The sequence below is a fragment of the Parasteatoda tepidariorum genome, chromosome 1 (genome assembly GCF_982258835.1).
Source record: "Parasteatoda tepidariorum strain Cologne lab strain chromosome 1, Ptep-v5.0, whole genome shotgun sequence".
Lineage (NCBI taxonomy): Eukaryota > Metazoa > Arthropoda > Arachnida > Araneae > Theridiidae > Parasteatoda > Parasteatoda tepidariorum.
Window position 1 is genome coordinate 11,309,419 of NC_141755.1, and position 16,332 is coordinate 11,325,750.

The 16,332-nt window shown below is 28.0% G+C and overlaps 2 protein-coding genes across 3 annotated transcripts in view; both read left to right on the forward strand.

The window, feature by feature from the left end:
• Nucleotides 1-16,332, forward strand: part of LOC107441151 (lipopolysaccharide-induced tumor necrosis factor-alpha factor homolog) — a 58,668-nt gene that overhangs the window by 12,822 nt on the left and 29,514 nt on the right. Inside the window, exon 1 of one of the 2 annotated variants that reach the window (XM_071180203.2) lies at nt 656-948. The exons of the other annotated variant lie outside the window; for it this stretch is intronic. The gene's annotated coding sequence lies outside the window, so the exon portion shown is untranslated. Of the gene's footprint in view, nt 1-655; nt 949-16,332 lie in introns of those variants that run through there. 2 annotated transcript variants of the gene reach the window in all.
• Nucleotides 1-16,332, forward strand: part of LOC139424771 (lipopolysaccharide-induced tumor necrosis factor-alpha factor homolog) — an 80,822-nt gene that overhangs the window by 12,801 nt on the left and 51,689 nt on the right. The window lies entirely within an intron of this gene.

Below are 16,332 nucleotides of genomic sequence, written 5' to 3' on the forward strand. Positions count from 1 at the left end.
CGGTTCACCTCATTGGAAGGCGAACGCTCTATTCCATAAGCCACCACAAATCAGGTTTTGTTATGAAAAAGATGAATTAAAGAAATATGAAAAAAAGCAATATAAAATATTCAATCTGCTGCTTTCAATATTTTTAATCTGTCATGTGTCACATTTCTTGTTAACTTCTCCTCCCCCTTGTGACTAAATCTCACATTTCAAGAACCCCTTTCCTCCCCTCAAAGCGTGACATCAATTGTAGATGCCTTTTCGATTCAAAAGTCAATTATTAGACTTCTTATGATTTAAATAATTAATTATAATGGATTATCAAATATTGTTTGTATCAACATCGAAGTCCTGAAACACGTTAAGTTCCTTTGATCTTTAATTTAAGAACAAATATGTATCAATTCGATATTAAATGCCATTTTTATACATAAAAGAAAGGTTTGACACTTCTTTTGGCTTCGCTTACATAAATAAAAAAAGGAGACCAAAAGGAGGAAAAATATAATTGTAATTACAGCTGCAATCACACAATACTCAACCTTGAAAGAAATATTATTAAAGGGATGACGTTATCTTCTAACAAGTCTATCAGTCTCGTAGAAAACGAATAGGTCTGCTTTCAATTTATAGTCTTCGAAAATAAAAACATTTTTTTTTTTTTTGCCACTCTATTCGTTAGATGTTCTGAAGTCTGACGATCAAAAACGAATACTAATCAGTTTTTTCCCCTACTCCTGTTGAGGCAGCCGACTTTCGCGTTAAAGCAAGAGAATGGTTCGAATGTTTCTGGGAGGAGGAAGGGAGTGGTGAAAGCGCCAAGGACAGTAGAGAAGAGAATTCTCGTCTGTAGCTTCTCAGTGCTCTGGATGCTGAGAATTTTTATCGGGAAGGGTTGTTTATTTTCGGTTGGATTGCCCGCTTTCCACAGACGCTTTGTTAGTTATCCACCCACACAAAGTAAGTGCTCATTTGCTTTCTTTTTTTAAAAAAAATAATAAGGTTTTTTAAATTACATAAGACAAAGCGTGTGGAATTCACGGTTAAAATTAATCGATACGTTTAATTTTCTCTAGCAACATATGTTATCTAATTGTAACTAGATATGTAACTCCAATCATATACGCTATTGTTTATTGACCTGTTTTCAGAGTACGGTAAAGAACGATGATGCTAAAATACTATTGTTTAACCCTTTAAATGCCTTAACAAATTTGCATCAAAACAACTCTGTCTAGCATTATTTTAAATTACCCGGGCTTTTCATAAACAAAACTGATATCAAGCGGGTTCTTTTTAATAGCCGCTTTTTTAGTGCTTTTTAATACTTTTTAAATAATAATTTTTATTCAGTTTTTGGTTTTAAATTTTTATTTTTTCTAACTTTCATTCACATATATGTGTATAAATTTTATTTCTAAGGAAAAATGTAAGATAAATTTCCATTGAGCGACATATTGTCAAAACTTATCATACGGCTTGCGGTTATTATCCCCGACTTGCATACTTCTTTCTACACCCATATTACATACTACACGTACTTTGAAATCTATATATACTTACTTAAATATTGTACCATGCTGTGGGCACCTTAATTTGTCTATAATAATTCCTTTGGTTTGGTAGTAGAGTATATAATATAACAGACCAAGTTTGAATATTAAAGGCAGATATAGAACCATGTATTTATACGGTTGGTTTTAAACTTCTATAAAGCTTTCATTCGCCTTTTGTTTATAAAGATTATTTCTGATGAAAAATTTAAGGTAAATGTACATTAAGCAGAACATTGTCAAAACTTTTCAGATGGCTTGCAGTTATTATACCACTGTAAATCCAAAGCTCAAATTTTCGATGTACAATACGCCTCATTTTTAATATTGAGAAAAATATTTACCGTTATTACCATAGTGGCATTTTTACCGTTAATTAATTATACTATTTACATTGATGTTAAAAAATTTAAATAAAATAATAAAAAAAATTTGAAGTTTTGTAATAATGTATAATCAATCTGACAGCCATTAAATCTCACAAACCACGTGGTGCCATGAGTTTGGAAAATGCTTCATTAGGCAGCGGAAACGTTTAAATAACTAAAAATTTTACTTACTAAAAACTTCAACGTTTAACTAACTATATTCAGCACTACTTAAACTATCACCAAAGACTACCTGATAAATGAATGTAAATTAATGCTTAATGAAAAATTAGATATTTAACACTTCTTAAATGAAAGCAACCTTTTTAATTAAGGCAACTAACAAAATGAATTATTACAGATGAATTAGTGTTACCACCCTAGAGAGAAAAGAGACTGCGATTTTAATGAGACGTAAAAAAAATAATTCTACCGATAATTTATGTATTTTCTCCTTTGATAATTCAAAGGGATTTGAAATATCCCTTTTTTATTTAAGAAAATGTAATTAACTTAAATATAAATTAACTTTGGATCTTATTATTTTAAAATATATTCTCTGATTTGATTTCGAAATAAGTTTTTCACACAATTTTCTGTACTATAAAACACAGGTAATGGGTTGCATGTTAACCTGATTATTTTTTATAAACAGTATTTTATTATATTATATCATATTTTATTATACATTGAAAAATAATCTTTGGTTACGTATTTAGTTTTAACTAAGTGATAGATTAGATTTATTTTTATGTTAACCCTTAAAAATTTTACATACATATATTTTGATCTAAAGTAGTGTAATTAAAGCCCATACATATATTATCATTTGATATTTTTTTTAAAAATTTGAATGGTATATTAGTGCACTACAACAAAAATATTAAAAATGGGAGTAAAACATTAATTAATGTTTATTTATTATTTTATTTCTATTATATTTTTTTCGAAATGGGTGTTAAATTTTTTTTTGTTTTGTGAAGTTGAAAGTGATCCAAGAATTTTAACTTACTTTTTAACTTACCAAGGTTTTTAACTTACGCTATTTGTCTATTTACCGTAATTTCTTTATATACCATATGGATAAATCTGGATATATACCTTATGGAAAACCATATGGATCTGCACACCTCTTTATATTGAATTCTGACAAATGTTTGTGTTAAGTCCTTTAATTAAAATAATTTAATTTTTCTTAATCCATAATGTTTTGATCACCTCTTAATTTATTAAAGAAATTACAAAAACAAATAGATTACGAAATTTCTAAGCGTTTTTATTTGGTGGTGGAGTGGGTTAAGTGGGGTTTTTTTTAAAAAAAAAATCGCCTAGTTTTTCTCCTTTTTTATAAGCGGGTCCTTCGGAATAAATCACCAGAACAACATTCTCTCTCTTCGAAGTTCTGAATACTGAATTTCTCGCATATATTATAAAATGGCGTAGAGCTTTAGTTTCTAAATTGCACCTTCAAGTGCAAGATGTTGAAAGTGAAAGTTATCTGCATTTCTTCTTTTATGAAATAAAAATAAAAACTAAGAGTGAAAACATTGATGAAACCTGTTGCTGCTGAAGATGAAACTTCGTATTTCCTTTTAACACTGAGACACCGGATTATCTTGCTGTTAAAGAAAAGAATCTCAAGGTTCTTTCACTTTAATGTTACCCATCATATCCGTTTGTCTGGCTAAAACACGTTTCAAATTTTGAACATCTCATTTGTAAGGCTATTAAACATCATTTTATTTTTGTTTACAATTACATTCGCAAGTATAAGGCCACTCTTATTTTCATTCTTTAATTTTGAACTTTGCCTTAGTAGAATATTTTATACATGTGTTGCGTAGTTTAAACAACGATTTCACCTCGTATTTCTTTTTTGCGCTAAGAGAAATGCTATGTTCTACGGTATCATCATAAAATTAACAAATTTTACTATAGTTATCAAATTTTATCTTATATAATAAAACCATATTTTTTTCATAATTTTACCAAAATCATTAGCAAAGCGCTCCAATAAAAATTACCGAGCTTATAGGTATAGGTGTTTTCATAGAACCAACATGGTAAGTATTACCATATTCTGGAGTTTCGACCATACTTTTTTTTGCAGTGAAATTAGGCTTTTATCTTAGTGCAAAAAATCCGATCACACTAGAAAGACGACAAAAAACATTTTAGTCCCTTTCGTTTTTTTTATTACTCTGTAATTCAAATAATAGCTTACTAAAAGTATTGAGTATTTCTGACTTTACATAATTTGAACCAATTTAAATGCCTTCTTAATTACTGCGCGATAACCTTATAGGATCATATCGTAGATTCATATATTAGATATAATTAATATAGAACCTTATATCTAGAATGACGGGAGGGGCCATAGTGGTCAACTTATTTTGGTATGTAACCCATATCCCCATGTATCCTTAGGTATAAAATAACCTTTAGTAAGTATAAAATAGCCCAGATTCATTAAAACATATTCAATTATTATTTACACAGAAAGGGAAACTCAACTATCTAAGATACTAATATTTAAATATAATTGAAAAGTCAGTGTTTCGTTTAATCGAACATTTTCCTTAATCAAATCGAATAAAATACCATAGAATATTGATGACCGAGTCTGTAGTATATTTCTTATTTAATTAATTTCGATTATAATTTAAGATACTGGATGTCTAATTCATCTACACAACGACAATTTAGGAACAAACAGACTGAAGCCCCCTTTCAGACTTTCTAGGTATGCATCTAAAGTCAGTGTTTCTAGTGTTAATGCTGCTTTTCGATGCTCTGTCACCAAGAAGTAAAAAGAAAGCCTTAGATTAAGTGCCTTTCACTTGAAGCAATGCGATGATTTTAAACTGTATATTAAATCTTGCCGTGAAAAATTATCTGGGTTTCAGAACAGACAAATAATTTAAATATTTTAAAAGTTATTAAACTTTTTTTAAAAAAATTGCCAATTTGGCGGCATTTCTCCAGCTGGAAGAAAATTATCAAAATCACAGCTTTATTCTCAGTTTTTGCAAATTTTTATGTGGCCAAGCAATCATTGGAGTAAGTTTTCAAATATTCAAAAAATTAGACCACGAACGCTTTTCATTTTCACAGAACTGTGTCCTTTCTCCATATTATCTCCTGTAGCACATCTCCGTTTTGCTCCGGTTTCAAAATAAGCGTAGACAACGCTGGTTTTTGAGGTACTTACGTATTAACGCAACCAGGCCAAAATGCGCATAAACCGCCAAATTTGGCGACCCTACTTACGGCAACCCTACGTGTTATACGTGGTTTTTCGTAAACAAATTATTTTGCTTACTTGTTAGATTGAATGCTGGTTAGAATGAACTGGTTATAATCAGTGCTAAAAGCAATAGCCAAAAGATTTCCGCCGAAAAAATAATTCTGCAACTTATTCAAATTCGAAACCGGAAGGGTTTAATTTATATTTTATATTTTAAAACAAAATAATATAAAAAACTGTATTTGTTATGAGAAATATTGCACTATGTGATGTCGAAATAATATGTAATCTAAAAGGTTATTAAAATATATGCTTATAATTTTGTTTATAAAATACTTTGTTTTATAAAAAAAAATTTATTTCCATTTTTTCTACTTACGCCAAATTTGGCGATTTATGCGAATTTTGGCCTGGTTGCGTTAATACGTAAGTACCGTTTTTGATAGGCTAAACTTGCATGAGAAACAGTTGCAAACTCACACTAATTATAAAAATAGCATATTATTTGCAAAGAAAGCATTATTTCATATTACGACAGAGTCTTCGAAAAACAGCCTTAATGGAAAGATATTTACTGTGATATTTTTTTTTTGTTCACTATATGTATATCATAGGAAACAATAGTACGTTTAGGTAATTTTTGTTTTTTATTTTGGCCTTTTAATATTTAAAACATTACTTGAGGTGAATTTATTTAATTAATAGAACGGAGATTTGGAAATTATTAATTCTCTGTTACTTTTAGTTTAAAGTATTGCTTGCAAAAATTGCTTGTGTATAATTTTTTAAAAACGTAAAAATTTTCTCTTTTCTTCGTTACAACTGTTTAGAAATGCGTTTTCTTCTATCAATTTAAAAATTTTCCATCAATGTTTCATTATCTAGCTTTAAATGCTGATCTACAAAATTAGGGCCATTGGTCCGGGATCGCTAAAATTTGATAAGCCATTATGTAGTTGTCAGTGGCCCTCCAGACCAGAAGTCTATCTAGTATTTTAATATATATAATACAGCTATGTTCTTCTGCTAGTTGCAACATTTTTTAATGTTAATACAAATTGGCAACCTTTCTTTTTACTTAAAATCACTCATGTCTCAAAACATTTTATTTCTAAAAACAAGAATTGATTTATACTTAATAACGAAAGTAAATCTAATGATATTTACCTATTTCGATTTCCATTTAAAACTAAAGACAACATCCTCACGTGATATGAAGATTGATTTAATGACTGTTAGACAGAACTCTCACGAATATTAAACCATATTTTTGTTGGAGACAAGCAATGCATCTCTATAAATCCATTTGTCATCATATTTCGAATGATCATGATAGTTCAATATCTGCTGTGTTAATTCAATTTAGTAAATTTAGTTTAGCACAATTTAAAGCAATCAAATGTTAATAATCCATATTTTATATTAGTTGATGTTTGAAATATGATATTTGTCAATAACAGAATCCAATAAATGATTGATCTTATAAAATCCACTAAAAAAATACAGATGAAGTTAAATTTTTTTTTTAAATGAACTACTTGTTGAGTTCAACTTAAGAAACTAGTTATTTTGGATAGTTTTAAAATTAGTTACGTTCGCCTAAAAATTGCGCTGATAGATAGCTGGTAAAACACAAGAACAGTGTTTTGTGCTTCAGCTCAAAATATTTCAGTTGAAATGTTTGGGATAGCGTCTGTTGATGCCATCAAACTGCATCACGTTGCTGCGTTAAATTATTAAAAAAAATATTGAGGTATAATTTTTTTCAGTTATCTGCGCTAATCCGTTGACGATTTTTCTGATTAATTTTGAAACTCGTTAAGAATAAACTTTACTTCAGAACGAAACAAAACCCTTCATTTTTATCTCCTTCCGTTTTTCTTTAGTGATATTTTAAATTGTAGCTAATTTTTTGGGCGTCATCGAGGACCAGCAAATAAGCACAAATTTTCTACAATTTTTTACTTAATGAGTATTTGTAGCAAGCCAATCTTTCAAGTCTTTAAAAATTTCACCAAATTACGACATGAAATCTAAAATATTTTTTCAACTATGTGATTAGTACACTTTTTTTATAATATCTATAGTATATATATATGTGTGTGCGTGCCAGAATGTGGCTAATGCTCACACCCAGAAACACCCGTAAAATTCCGATCATTGGAACAAAAGTTATCAAATGAGATATCTTTTTTTTTTTGCGCAGTGCACTTAGTTAAAATAAACGATTTCCTGGATTTGAGAAATATTCAATTGTACTTTAAGAAAATAATAATAAATAAAAGTGTGAGAAATTAATAATTTTATGAGATTTATATCTTCATAACTATTCAAATAAAGGAAGTTGTTTTTTATTTCTCTTGAATTAAATTCTTTATATTTTTAAAATGTTAATCATTTTGTTAAAACCCATTAACCGCCACTGTGTCAAAGGAAAATACATATTTTCTTTAATTTTTTTAGAATTATTGCATTTAATAATGTACGTGTAAAGCAGAATAAAAGATTTCGCACTAAAATATTAATTAGTTAAATTTAAAATTCAAACTTCCAATCAAAGCTCCCATATCGGGAATGATGAACACGATGGTGGTTATCAACTACTTTAAATAATTTTTTGAATCAGCTTTTAACTAGTATTAAAGATAACTAACTTCTAAAGATCTTCGACATTTATAGTAAAAATATTCTTTAAGATTGTGTTCAAAAACGGAATCGAAAAAAAAAGTTTTAAGTTTTGTCTATTTTTAATATAAAAATTTTAAACTTAAGAAATCTTTTTCCTTTTCATAAAAAAGATTATTAAATAAGCTTATACTTAGTGGTGCATTATTGCAGTGTTTCCCAAAATTATGACTTATGTGTACCCTTTCTAAATTTTTCGTAACGCTGCGTACCACTAATTAAAAAAATGAATGTATTTTTTTAAAAACATTTTTATTTTTTGGTACAAAGTTTTGTAGATACTAACCAGCGATCCATATTCTATGTTAGGGATAAAAATTATATTTTTTAAAAATAATCAAAATAAGTAGAATTTATTAAAAACCTTTACCATAAGAAAATTGCACAAAAGTTAAAAATCACAACTGGCTGTTGACATCACTAGTTATTAACTGTTAACTCTGCAAAAAAATAGCCAATGGAAAAATACGCAATCGTGAATTTTCATGGCTAGCTTTGTTTTCAAATAAAATGTTTTGAAATTTTAGTTTGTTGCAAGATATTTCGCTTAAGAAAGCATACCCCCGCTCAACTGTTCCCGTACCCCTGGGGGCACGCGTACCACACTTTGGGAAACACAGCATTATTGGAATCAATGAAGGTTTTGAATGAATATTCCCATAATAGGAGCTTTGGAGCCTAATGAGTTAATAAAATGTAAAATTATTATAATTTTTGTAAGCCCATTTTTTTCATATGTTAATCGTATTGAAATAATTGATTACTTTGACATTCATAAGTTCTTGAAAAAAAGTAAACTTGGGAAAATATAATTTTTGTAAGCCTATTTTATTCATATGTTAATCGTATTGAAATAATTGATTACTTTGACATTCATAAGTTCTTGAAAAAAAAAGTTTGGAAAATAGAATGCGCAACAAAATAAGAAGGAATAATAGAAAAGTAATTTTCCGCTTAGACGATGTCTAATGATAACCGTATATCTTTATATCGATTCTAACGAGACAAGAGACAAACAGGAAATGGTTTTATCTATATCAAATCAAGTTTTTATATTTTAAAAAATTTTTGTAATAAATTTTAAATTTTAATATTACAAAACGTATATCTAGCAACATCTAATATCTTTGCTTCTAACTTATTATTGTTATTTCTTTTGTTACTTTTGAAATCAACTCAAACGCGGACATATAAAATTTGTGAGAGATGATAAAAAGGTTTCAATAACAAATGGATAATCATTATTTTAAGCAAAATAAAAAAAAATAAAAAAAATTACGAGAAAAGCACATTGTAAAACTTCGGATCTAGCTCAGAAATAAAACTATATCTTTTTGCAAGTCAAAATTCAACTCTTAAATTACATTCTTCTTACTAGCCCACAGGTTATACTTACTAAGAATTTAGCAATTAATAAATTATAGAACATTTTTTATTCCATCGTATTCCCTTAGCATTTTTATACACAACTTGCTAATTTCAATTTTCTAACTCATATGTACGTAAAGTTGAACACTCAAGCAAAGCCAGCATTCTTACGATTATTTAATATAGAGAGAATAAGGAACATATTAAAAAACTATACAATCAGACAAAAAGATCGCCGTTTTCACTAAAAAAAAGTGTCTTAAGATAAGCATTAAAGGATAAAAACTAATAAAACCATAAATCGCCTACTCTAGAAGTTGAATGTTTACCGACACCTAGTTATCAATCTTCGATTTGTTTTCATTATTGCAGATAAATGATATCACTAAAGCACTTAGCTATTCATATCAACTGTCCTAACAGTTTAATTAAATATAACCATGGAATAAACTGAAACTGCAGATATTACGTTCTTTAAAGCATTTGTCCTTCATCTCGTATGAAGCTTCATCACACAAACAACACATTCCTTGTTTAAATGACACTTAACCTGACTTCGACTTCATAGTGCATTTAGTTTTTTTTTCGGTTTATTTTGTTTCTTTCATTTTTTTCTTCGAATTTCTTTATGCTTTTGAAATGAACACTGTTCGTGTTTTATGGCATATTAATGCATTACACACTAGACGTTCTGTAACATATTTATTTTTTTAAAAAAATGTCATGCGTCTGTAAATAAGACAACCATCGTTTGAGTTAAGGCATGTTAATTCAAGTTACTTTTCTGTCATATTACTTTAATTTTAACGTTTTTATATTGTAACTAACAGTCTATACTAACAGTTGTTTAGAACAACATTCATGCGTATCAGAGTATTTATCGAATTCTATTTAAATTGATTTATACTTGATGGAATTGATTGATAAGGATGATTCTATGTAAAGTTAATTCACATTTAAACTTAAAGATAACATTTTAAGATCTGCAATCCTTTATATTTTATAATTTTTGTTGCATATAATATAACAATTGTTTTATTATAACAATTTAATTTAATGCGTATTGTGCATAATCATTTATATGAGGTGCCAGCCCAATTCTCTGGAGATAGCCAAGATATTTTGGAAAAAACTGAATTATGCTTTTTTTATATTTAATAAATTGCTCTACTTTAAAAGGGGAGATCATATCTTTGCTACATAGATTATGACATTAAATTGCCTCAAAACTCTCATCCGTTTTTTTCAGCTTGTCATATTTTTTCCCCAATTCAGAACTCATAAAAATTTCTGATCTATTTCTCAAATTTTTCTAATGCATGATGTACTTTTAAATTTAATCTACAAGTGATCTGTTATAAATACTATAAGTTAAATATTGACGTAGGAAATAAACTTTATTTGAAACCAATTAATTTTTGATACATAAAATTTTAATTTTTGAAATTTAAATGTAATTTAATATTGTTCGGTATGATTTCTTAAAAAGTGTTTGCTAAATTTAAAAAGTACCTTGAATAATTTTCAAAATTTAATTTTAAAAACATATGGCGACTGCAATAATTTATAAACTTACTGGGGGCATCGATCGATATGTAGCTGGGTGGGCCTCAAGCCGGCATTGATAATCGATCCCCTGTCCTTCATAAAAGTGCATGATAACAATACCATCACTTTATATTCAAAGAAAAATACTTTTAAGTTTAATGCCTTTCAATTTTGAGTAATTATCAAAATTAAAAACGTAATAACAGAAAATATTATCAGGAATGAATGAAAAATAAATAGTATAGGTATATGCATAATTTACAAGAGATTATCAAGAGAGATGATTTTTATTCATTAATATGTTACAAACAGTTTCACGATTTAGTTCAAAGGAACAAAAAAATATAGTTTTTCAGTGATACTATAAAATGAAGCATTTTAAATAAAAATAATATCAGAGTTTGACATAAAAAAAAAAAGAATTGATCAATTCTGAAAAAAAAAAAAAAAATAACTAAATAAAAATTCAAAACAAACACAATGTGTTCCTCTTAAAGCTTCAGGTAGCTATGGCAACCCATGATGTCAAATATATGCAGAAAAATAAATGGATTCATGAACATACAAGAGACTAAAGCAGATAAAATAAATATGTGCCGTGATGGTAAAATAAGTTACACCCAATGTCAGCTCCACCCACCAAACTATTTTGCTGCTACAACAACTCTCGAATCTTTTTTTTTTTTCCCGTTACAATAACTGAGAAATAATAATTCTGTTAAACACTCTATGCACACGAAAGGCCACATCCTCATTTTAATAACTACAGGTGTTGAATGATTTCAACGTTTCTGGTGGAGAAATATTTGTCTCGCTTCCGGTTAGCTCATCCGTTTTCATTTATGACATATCTGATGAAAATGAGCGAGCTGACTGATGTGACAAGGTCAAGGACTAAAATAAACTGGCTTTTCTAAATTCCCTTTCTTTCCTAAGAATAGAATAACTATCTTTTTTCCATAAGTACTACGTGATCAGTTATTAACTAATATATGAACATGGTTGTCATATTATAAACCTGGATTTATAACATGTGGCAGTGTTGAATATTCGAAGCTGAAAAAAAAGTAAGTTAAAATAATGTTTAGTGTCAATTATGGGTAAATTAATGACAATCATTACCAGGGGTCTGTTTAGAGGAAATTTGGGTCCGTTGACGGACCCTTCACAAAATATCTTTTCATAAAAACGGACCCTTCACAAAATATTTTAACTTAAAAACGGACCCTTCACAAAATATTTTAACTTAAAAACGGACCCTTCACAAAATATTTTAATTTAAAAACGGACCCTTCACAAAATGATTTTTCTTTTAATTGGACCCTTCACAAATTTGTTTATCTTCATTATTGTTTTGTTAATCGAATAAACCCTTCCCAGGGCAGAAAACAAGAAAGATGGATGTAAACGAATTAAGTTTTGTCTTCGGCAGACGATTCTTCCATTTTTCGTCCGAAATGAATATTCTGCGTTCAGCAGTATAGGCTAAATACCAAATGTTGCATCTCTAATTTAGAAGCAGCAACTGCTTTTTTTTTTTTTGGAAAATTTTTAATTTTTTTATTATAATTTTACAGTGCCGAGCATAATCTTGTATCTATTTAGAATTTAAAAAGTCATTGAAAAAGTTTTTTGCAATAACCGGACCCTATTTGCACAAATTCATAAAAGCGGACCCTGGTTGAAAGAATGTGAGTAATTTTTTCACAATTTCACGAAAAACGAACCTTTCACAAAATGTCTGGACAGACCCCTGATTACAGGGTAAAAGTGTATGCGCAAACTGCGACGAAATGAAATGCCGCTTTTTTCTAAAATTGAGCTAAGCTACTCCAAAATTCAAATAATATTAAGCAAGCAGTAAAACTTAGGCTTGATTCGGTGCCAAATTAGTACACAGCAATCCTCTATCACAATACCGAATTAAAATTATCGGAATAGGAAAATCTGTAATTAAAGGGTAAAAAAAATCAATCAAACGACGTAACTCTTCGACACAGAAATTCAAATTAACATAAGGTGGATTAATAATGCTAAGGGGGAAATATTTCTTTGCCATAACAAGGTTTGCGGGACATCGAAGTTTGAGATATTGAGAGTGATATTTTTCTTCTGCCAAAATTATATTCAATTTAACACCGGATAAAGTATTCACTATTTATAAATATATTCCGAATTAAATATAAGCTGAATTAAAATAAACCTCAAACAATTTTAATGCCAATTCTAGGTAATTAAATGATAAGCACGGCTACAAACAAAAGATAAGTGATGTTCGTGGAGCATTCTTTATTTGTATACAATTTTCATTGGATTTTTAATCCGGGTACTTTTCGGTTAGCCGGGAGCAAGAAAATTAAACTATTCTTTTTTTATCTCCTTTTTTCAGTTTTTTATAAACATCAATTTGTTCAGTGTTTTAAAAAATAATTAAAATAAAATAATTAGTAAAATTTTTTTTTAATAAAGTTGGTGAATGGCTTCATTTTTTTGGCGACTATTCGCTTGCCTCTGGCTAACCAAAAAATACTTAAACCAGATTTAATGTTTATTTCTGAGAGTTCTGATACAGTTAAAAAAAATGAATAATGTAAGAAAGTTCAAAGCATTTTCTGTACCGCTTCTGTGCATTTTTTTTCTAGCTAAAGTAAGTCAGAACTAGGACTGGGCTATAAATCGATATATCGCGACATATCGATTTAACGCCTATATCGGCAAACCGCTACAGCGACTTTCATTCCAAGCGATGCATCAGAAATCTGATTTAAGCCGTCGAGGGAAGAAGACGATATAACGATATAGCGATACACGCAAGGACTTTCTCTTACGTTCCGATGTCAACTCGCGCTGTGGAAGACGATATTGTTTCGTTATGTTGAGACGGCCTTGACTGATGAGCGGTAGAATCAGAATCACTTTTGAGACCTTATATCGTTATATCACATGTTCGTTTTCGCAACTTCGCGATTTGAAATCGTTTCTTGTAGATTATTTTCAATGGGATTAACTTCGTGATCGCCGTCGTAACCTTGTTCTGAACGCAATCTATTATTGAAAAGAATTTATAAAGAAAAGTTTCTTCATTAATTAGGTAAGTTTTTTATTTATTTTCTGACAAAACTTTTTTTATATTTTTAAATGTGAAAATTATCGGAAATCTAATTTAAGGCACCCATAAGGAATTAAATTACAAAGTAAATAAATTTGTTAGGTTATTTTTTTACTTTCTTTTAATTTATTAAAAACCTTTCGGATAAAACTTCTAATAATTTAATGGGCTTCTATTACTGATTTTAAATTTATAAATCTTGAGTTGTTTTTATTTTTAGAAATAAAGTTAAAACAAAACTTATTTTTTGGACATAAGTCAATAAACTTTATTTGTTCAAAAGAATTTGAAAAGTTTGCGAATTTTATTCATTTTTTTTTTTTTTTTTTTTTTTTTTTTTTTATCAATTACTACTTCGTTTTATTAGAGAGTAAAATCATTATTTTTTTTAATTTTCGTTTTATATTATTAGTTAATTAGCTAAATATATTACCGAATATCACAATTCTTTTGTTTTTATTTTTAAGAATTTAATTAAGAAACTTTGCCTTACTTTGTTTTTCGTTCATAATTCGGTCATTATTTAATTTAATTTAATTATTTATATGAAATAATAATAATAATAGTGTTTAAGAAGCATTTTTTTTTCCTAAAATTTATTTAGCTCTTTGTTTTAAGCATACAAATAATTTTTTAACGAACTTATTTTTTAAATTTTGTTCCTATGCTGTTAGGTAAATATATTGATAAATTTCACTTTTATTTTTAAACTAAGAAATCTTTAGTTATTCGCGTAATCATTTTTAGAAAATATAACAAAACTTGTGTTTACTTCTTCATTAAGAATTTGAACATTACGATCGAACTTAATAATTCTGTAATTATTTACGCATAATAGTACAAGCAAATATTGATTTGTTAAAAAAAGTTTCTTTTTTTAAAAAAAGAAAAATATTTTTAACACTTTGTTTTAAGTGTATAATGAATTTCTTAACAAGCTTTTTTTTTAATTTTTTAAATTTTCTTTCAATAATTTCAGCTAGATATCTTTATAAAATTCCCTTTTTATTTTTAAACTGTGAAATATTTCAGAGAACGAAAATTTTAAGAAATTATTACAAATCTTATGTTTACTTTTTAGTTTAAAATTCGAACATTTTTAATTTTAAACTTCGGCTTTTAGTCAATCTAACTTTTATTTTAATTAAAATATATTTTGAAATTTTAAAATCAGCTTTTGTTTAATAACAATATTTTTTTTCATTAAGGGTGTTTTAGGGGTTAACTTAAATTAAGACTGCTTATACCTTATAAACGATAAAGAAGTGCAAATATTTCATTCTGTATCTACACACATTTTTTCAATAAATATTTTAAGTAAGATTTGTACATCTTAGTCAATTTATTTAATATCTTTCTTTAGCAAAACATATATATTTTCAAATTTATAAATTGATTTAAATCAATATGCGTATGAAGTCTTGATAGAAATCTGACTTTCTGTGCCTTAAAGTAAATGAAATTCAAAAATACTATATCGCAATACATCGCTATATCGCGATGCAAAACTGACGATATATCACGATATATAATTTCTAATATCGCCCAGTCCTAGTCAGAACGCATTGTTTCAGCTAAGCTGTAACAACAACAAAAGTTGCTTGTTGTAAAAATAGTGCACCGAGAATATTTCAAGCTGATCCGTTATAAATTAAGACATTTTGTGATGAAAAGGGTAGAGAAGTTAGACCTGACAAGGTCATGGATTAACATCAGCCGCTTTTGAAAACTTTTTGTTCTTGTCCTTAAGTGTGCATTTTTCTTCTGGAATGCCTTATAATAAAGACACAGAATAAAAGAAAGTTGGATAGAACTGAGTTCTAACTCCTAACTAAGTGAATAAAATTATTTACATTTTTATTCGAATGAAAAACAAGCTCTTCATGTTCAAAAATAAAAATTATTTAATATTAATTAAAAGAATATATTTTGGTTGGTGAATTAATTATTTTTTATGAGTGTGCTATTTCCTGGTTAGATCCCAACCTGGTTGGAAAAACTTGGCATCTTTGGAAACTATTAAAAAATCTTTTTTTTTTCCTTACTGAAATATTTATTTCTGGCAAGAAATTTACACTCAGATCTTCCTATACGGAAAAATAAATAAAAATTGAGTTTCAAAATCAAGTATTTCAAATTTATTGTAACCCTTTGACGCTAATGGGACACCGGTATCCCATTTATTAGGGATGTAACGAATAGTGATTTTGCCGAATAGCCAAAAGCCGAATATTCGACCAAAAAATTCTGCCGAATTGCATCATTTTTTTAAAATCATTCTTAAATATTATTTTTTATTTATAAATAAGTTTAGTCATTATTGAAAAATAATCAATCAAAACTTAGCTATATTATTAGTATAGGTTAAAGGAGAAAAAACTATAATAGTTATCCATTAGAAATATTTGAGATAAATAAAAAACTAACTAATAACTATTAAAAAAGACTAAAGTTGAAAAGAAGTTT